The sequence below is a fragment of the Penaeus vannamei genome, chromosome 27 (assembly GCF_042767895.1).
Source record: "Penaeus vannamei isolate JL-2024 chromosome 27, ASM4276789v1, whole genome shotgun sequence".
NCBI classification, from domain to species: domain Eukaryota; kingdom Metazoa; phylum Arthropoda; class Malacostraca; order Decapoda; family Penaeidae; genus Penaeus; species Penaeus vannamei.
This window is the reverse complement of record NC_091575.1, coordinates 18533382-18540881: the sequence shown is the minus strand read 5'-3', so window position 1 is coordinate 18540881 and position 7500 is coordinate 18533382. Positions and strand designations below refer to the sequence as shown.

The 7500-nt window shown below is 37.6% G+C and overlaps 1 long non-coding RNA gene across 1 annotated transcript in view; it reads left to right on the top strand.

The window, feature by feature from the left end:
• LOC113814105 (uncharacterized) overlaps positions 1-7500 on the top strand; it is a 117455-nt gene that overhangs the window by 109172 nt on the left and 783 nt on the right. The window lies entirely within an intron of this gene.

The window sequence follows — 7500 nt, the reverse complement described above, 5'->3', positions numbered from 1 at the left end:
GGCAGAAGGAGACCTTTTTATCTCCTTACAAGCTGTCATCTCAACCCGTCAGCCTGTCATCATCTCCGGAGGCGTTAGTCCTACCAAGAGTCTTCTTACAAGCTTTTGTCAATTCAGTAAAAAAAAAAAAAAAAAAAAAGTAATTTTACGAACTTTCTTGAACCGGATCAATATCTGCGGAATTTAGACAGTTGTTTATGATGAGACGATGACAAGGGCGAGAGCTAAAGAGAAAAAAATAAATTTCAGATTAGTGATGTAATTCTGTTTATATATATTTATTTAGCATTACATGTATGCATCCACAATCTATCTATTTAACAATCCTTTCACTTATCTGCCCATCTATCAGTCTATATGTATTCATGATGAAGCGAATGAAAGTGTTACGCATTCGCGAATGGGAAAGTGAGAGCGATTGTTTTTCTACATTAGCGAATGCCAATGCCTATATCGACTATTCCATTCCAAGCCGTATTCCATAGTTCAAGTACCGATATTATGGGTATTTGGGTTCTGCATTTATTGGCATTTGATTTCTATTTTCTCTGCTGAAGCTATTTTGAATGTATTGAAAAAAGTTAGACTATAGATACCTAAAATAAGTGGAAAATGACCGTAAGCCCGCGAGGGGTTGGAGAGACAGGGTTGCAGCTTCGCTTAATCATCATCTCTTGCTCTCCTCTTGTGCAAATATTACTCACTTCCTTTTTTTATTATTAGTTAAGGAAAATATGCGCATGTGTAAAAAAAAATTTATTGGAAGAGCGAATATGATTGCGAAAATAATTACTAAAGACCATAGCGAATATTCGTTGCTGCGAATGCGCAAACAGTTTATTCGGTCAATGTATAGCATGTAGGGGTATTCATCTATTTATCGAACTATTTATAACTGAAGATATATCCACCGACAGATGAATGTAAATGTATGATATGAATAAACAAGTAAAATATATGAATAGAAAAAGTAACGGCAGACGGCACAGACAGACAGACATACATATGTAGATAATGTATATCTTTACTCATCCTTTTATAAATAAATAGAGAAAGAAGAAACAAGGTCAGATTCTTTTGTCCGAGCACAATCAATGCTTCCCAAACATCTCATTAATTCTCGTTGAATATTTGCTTTCATCTGATTCATTACCTGTTAACGATGTCCATTTAGCCTTTAGATACACGAAGACAAGCTCCAGCTATTGCTTTTTTGGCAATTGATTGCTTGCGAATATGCAACATATTTACCAAGGTAGTTTTTGGCGCTGTTGTTGCTTACGAGTTTTCTTTGCGAATGTTTGCGAACCTTTGTTAAGAAATGTGCATATGCATTGTTTATTTCGATTCTTGCAATAAGATTTGCATAACTGTTTCAGGGTTAAAGTATGCTGGTTATGTTCGTTGCAGTGTAGGTCACGCCTTTCTTGCCATAAGTTTCAGTTTAAATGTATGCGTTTTGGGGGTATTACAAGAGGAAAGTCTAATGTTTAGTAGGACTGGTATTTTTGAAATTCAGATCGTGTGAGTAAAAAAGTTTTTTTTGTGCATTATCATGATCTTTTTATATTATTTTTATCATTACTATATTTGTTATTGTTAATGGTATTGTTATTGTAATTTTTAAAAATTTCGTTAGCATTTTCATTATATTATTATTCCCATGTTATCTATATTGTTATTGTTGTTGTATCATCATTGTTATCATTATTATCATCATTACCACAATAGTGTTAAAATTGTTTTATTATATTTTTTATGCAGTAGATTTGTCTTTTTGTTTATTCATTGATGTATTTATTCACTTAAGCATTACTTTAATATCTTATATTCATTAAATTAATCGTTCGAGGTATTGATACGTGCACTCTAAGAATCGCCTGTTCCCGGTATTTGAGGTTTTCACAGATAAAAATAATGGTGTGTTTATGCCATCATTAATTTCTCATTTTTTGTAACACATAATTATCAGTAGCTGAGTACAGGCAATGCTTGCTCATTATACGTTTTAAGTGTTAGGTGACGATGTTATATTTTTTTACCGTTACTAATAATATCTTCTCTTTACTGAAGAGGGCAGGCTTGGGTGTGTCTGTTTTATCTTGTTTTATTATTAATATTGTAAATATTTTGTTTATACAATAATTGAGTTTTTATTATTATTATTATTATTATTATTATGTATATGTGTGTGTGTGTGTGTGTATTTGTTTGTGCGTATGCATGACAACACTATACATTAAATACGCCATGCAAAGCGGGAGACTAAATATATATATATAGCTCAAATGTCTACAACCCCAACAATGTGTGAATGAACTCGGTACAACAATGTACTCAGCCAAGTGTATCGGTAATATGAAAGCCTTTGGCTTCGGGGAAGTGTACATGTCAAAATTGCGTACGCCTTCCTCTTTTCGCCTAGTCAGCTGAGAAGTGCTTTAGGTAATGCGAATGGGTGATGATGTGGAACAAACAAAATAAAGTATTTAGCGCTCGCTGAAAAGTGCCGGGTTCATTACGTCGATGAAGATGTGAGTTAACACGCGAGGAATACCTTTGGGAAATAGCGTGTGGAAGAGTGTGAAGAGTGAGAGAGTGAAAGGGAGGGAGGGGGGGGGGTGAAGGAGAGTGATTGTGTAAGCGAGCGGGGGCGTGAGAAAGAAAGGGAATTGTAGTAAGAGTAGGAGAGGAAGTGGGAAATGCAGATGGAGAGGGACTGGGAAAAGGAGTTGGCCAAGATCAGGATAGATAGAGAAGATTGAGAGGGGGAGAAAAAGGGAGAGGGAAAGAGAAATAAAAAAAACAACTGAGATGTAGAGAAAAAGAATACGAAACGCACATAGAGAGAGAGAGAGAGAGAGAGAGAGAGAGAGAGAGAGAGAGAGAGAGAGAGAGAGAGAGAGAAGGGAGGGGGTGGGAGAGAGAGAGAGACAGTGTTAAGACATGAAAGCTATATTGCAAGTAAAGGGAAGACTTCGGCGGTATATAATCAAGATATTATCTTCAGAAAATGTCCCCTCCCTCCTGATATTAGCAGCTCGAGAAGTGCATCATGAAGTATCCTCATAATCACAATTTAACACCCATGTATGTATAGATCGTGTGTGTATTTGTGGACGTGTGTGTGCATAATTAGCTGTTATGGCTCAGTGTAGAAAGCGTAAAATTGCTCACATTCTGCTCGTGCGATTTGCGAATTCAACTGTGAGTGCATACCAGGCCAGATTGTGTTCTGGGTATTACTGATTATCATTGTTATTGCCATTGTCGATTATTATTATTGGGTTTTGAATTGTTTTACTTTAGCGATGATTTAAAAGATGCTATATTTTTTATTAGATTTCTAATTTATTAGATTTACAGGGAAGAAAAATCTGATACAAACTTGCATTGTCATAATAGGATATTAAGATTCATTTTCGGTTTAAACCAAGTCTTATTTTATATTGTGTGTGAAAAAGATAATTGAAACTGCACAATACACGCTGTATGAGATCATGCTAATTTCAAATGTCAACCTGCTTTTTTATACAGTGATGTGTAATAAGGGTTTTAATAATACCACCTTGTTTATTTTGTGTTAATTAATCATCAATTATGTTTTCTAGATATCATCACATTAACATTTGTTATAAGTGTGTGTTTATTTTATTAAAGTTATTCATATATCAACTGAAATAGTTTTTTTTTTTCATTATCGTCATACATCTTAATACTCTTTGCCACAGCTGTTCATATTCGTTTTGATATAATTAAAAGTTTTGCTTTAAGTACCATTATATATAGTATCTTAATGCCAACATATCTGCTTTTATTCATGTTATGCCTAAGCTTTTTCGATATTTATGGCCTAACACCAGCCAAAGTCGACATACGAAATGTGGGTTGCGGCCGTAGACTTCCCCCTCCCAACAAGTGAATGTAGTGACAGGCGAAGGGCATGGAACATATTATAGGTTCTTCTGGCACTAATGTGTATCATATGGAAACGCCAAGAGGGTTCGTTGACGTTAATTAAACTTCATTATATATACTATAATTAGACGGTCGCTTTTCAAACGATTATTAATGATTTTACTACTGCATTGCTTTATTCGAGATCTACGATTTTTTCAAACTTCCCATCAGTACAAGGAATTCGTTAGTACGACAAAAATACCCTTAATTGTGTTGATAAAAACACTCGCATAAAAAAAAAAAAACGTCATAGGCAAGCGAAAGGAAACAGCACAATAAAGAAGGTAACTTAAGTAAAGCCGATTAGCGTTAATTGATTGGTTAAAGTAAGTTTATTCATAAGTGTTACCCTTGTTAATGTTTGTGTACAATGTAAGACCTACACTTTTTAGCAACTCTTATCTTAACCCCGACATAGCATGGAAATCACACTGTAGAAAATATGGTAAGATTATGAAAGGGATAAGCAGTTTACCCTCTACACGACGCGGAAGAAATACTGACGAAATGTCTGGCAGACTTAGTACTGCATTTTTCAAGATCTTCCAATTAAAAAAATCACTTATTTTTCAAACTTTGTCGCTGGACTGCCTGTGCCAGCTCAGAATGCGTATGTGTGTATGTTTGTATTTGTGTGTGTGTATGTGTATGTGTGTGTGTGTGTGTGTGTGTGTGTGTGTGTGTGTGTGTGTGTGTGTGTGTGTGTGTGTGTGTGCGCGCGCGCGCTCGCGCATATATGATGATTATGATTACTTAAGATTTAATGTCTTACAAGTAATTTCACTGTAGAATTGAAGGAAAAATAGTACTGTTACTAATGGCATAAGTCATGTTAGAATAAAAATATTAAGAGCTGCTGTGACGTTAACATTAGTATTGGTATTTTCAAAAGGAACATTTTTAATCGCGACTAATAATACTTTCACGACTTGTAATAATAATAAAGAAATAATAAACGCAACAACAGTGTCAATCTGTACTAAAAACTGCTGTGGTGTATCGTGCTTTGGGAAGGGGACGAGCGGCCAAGTTCAGGTAGTGAGAGATGGCGGGAGTGAAGCCAGCTCGTCAGTGTGCCTGCGGACGCAGACGAGGTCGGACGTGGTAGTTATCGTCCTCGCTCGCCCAACACGCTCGCTCACGCCGCCGTCGGACTGTGTAGAGTGAGGGAGGGCTTGAGGGCCACGGCAAGTGTGGGGGCATGGCAGGATGTGGCCCGCGGCGGGGATAGGGTGAAGGCCTCGTAAGTGTGAATGCCCATTTTGGCGTGGATTCGTTATGTAAAGTTTGTGCATTGTTTCTCATTTTTTGTGTCTGTCTGTACTCCCACCCCGAATAGATGAGTTAAGAAAGTAGAAAGGGAAATGAAGCTGCCTTATCACCCAACGATATGGAAATATGGCGTTGTATTTCTTGGAGAATAAGACGAGAGAGAAAAAAAAAATTGAACACAGATATCACCCTTCCAAGTCTCTCGTAAGAAGCAATCATCTCACAAGTGACCGAAGCTGATCACTCCTAATGGATTGTCCCCCTTCACCCCCCTCTCTTTCTTATTTACCTTTTTCCCTGTCTTTGTGTACCCCCCTTCCCCCTCCTTCCTCCCTCTCCCATCCCTGCTTCCGCTCTCAAAAGGGACTTATTGTCATCCTTCTTTGAGATATTATTGCGGACTGAAGAAAAAGTCCGGCAAGGTCGGATGAACAGGTATTGTGCGTGCTAATTATGCTCATCGATTCGGCATCTCTCGTTGCTGTTTAACGGATTTTGAAATCTGAAAAAAAAAGAAAAACGGGAAGGGAAGGACCGTCCAAGGGCAAATCGCTGAATTAAAGACGCGTTTGTGTTGTTTCTCGGAATTTGTCGGGCTCGAAAAAATGGACGAAGCTTGGAGAGTGAGTGCTTAAGTGCGAGTGACGGAAAATGAGCGGACGTTAATGACTGAGAGTCAGAGGGTAGTGAGGAGAGAGAGAGAGAGAGAGAGAGAGAGAGAGAGAGAGAGAGAGAGAGAGAGAGAGAGAGAGAGAGAGAGAGAGAGAGGAGAGAGAGAGAGAGAGAGAGAATGAGTGAATGCGTGTGTGACAGAGAGAGAGGAAGGGAGAGAGTACCAAAGAGGAGAGAGTGAGTGAATACGAATGACAGAGAGAGAAAGAGAGAAGAAAATGAAAATAATAAAGAAAGAAAAGACGAGAGAAAATTCGAGATCTTCCCAGTCGCGTGGTAGATTAGGTCAGTCACCACGGGAAGAGGGGAGACGAAGTGTGGGGGTGGGGGGTGGGGGGGGGACAAGGAAACTCGCAATCCCAGACATAGGCAGACACAGACGGAGCCGTGGCTTGGCTATGATTAATTCCTCCAAGATATTCGATATAATCTTTATCTTGCGGGTCGGTTGTCTCCTATCTCATTACTTTCCGTTTTTGTGTTTTTTTTTTTTTTTTTTTTTTTTGTATGTGCATGCGTATGTGCGTGCATGTACGTGTATTTGTATACGAGTGTAGTTGGAGATACATGCGTGTATTAGTAAACATGTGCTGATAGATATAATTTTTTTATGATTGATTGACATGATTTACATTAATTTTTGTGTATTTCCTTCTCGAGGATGCTGGCAAATATTTGACATATAAATGGAAAAAATCATGGAACAAATAGAGGTAGTAAACGTAAGACAGAGAGAGAAAGAGAGAACGAAATGCTACATCAGGGGAAAAGATCAGAGGAAATGAAGAGAAGGGGGGAAAAAGTAGGAAAAAAATAGGTATAGGAGATCGTGAGGATGAGAGAATTGGGAGAGAGACGACGGAAAGAAAAGAGTTAGATCTCAAGAAAAATATGGAAACTATTTATTTATAAATGCTTTTGGATAAAATGTTGGAGAGACAGAGTTTCGTACACACACACACACACCGTTAGACTTCTCGATATTGTGTGTGCGTGCGTAGGTGCGTGCCAAGTTATACTCCAGGGATCCGTCATTATTATTACTATTATCATTATTTGCGATAACGGTGTTCTTTGGTTACACTCTTGTGCATGAAATTGTAATGTATGTTGTTGCTGACTACGATACCGAAGTTTATGTAAATTATATTAAAATTGGAATCATTGAAATTTTGATTATTTTTTTCCTTTATAGTTAACCCCCCTCTCTCTGTCTCAATGCTTTCCACTCTCTCTCTTCTTCCTACTCTGCCTGCCTGTCTACTTAACATTTATAGATATCTAATACTGATACTTATATGTAATTATAGTTTGTGTTGTTCCTGACTTGATGGCGACGTCTGTGTTAATGATATTTAAATTGGGATAATTATTTTTTCAATCGCATTTTGTTTCCTTTCAAGGTGGATTTTCTATCTTTCTGTCTGTGCCCCCTTCTCTCTCTCTCTCTCTCTCTCTCTCTCTCTCTCTCTCTCTCTCTCTCTCTCTCTCTCTCTCTCTCTCTCTCTCTCTCTCTCTCTCTCTGTTTCTCTTTCTCTTTCCTCTCTCTTTTTCTCTTTCCTCTCTCTTTTTCTTTTCTCTCTCTCTCTCTCTCTT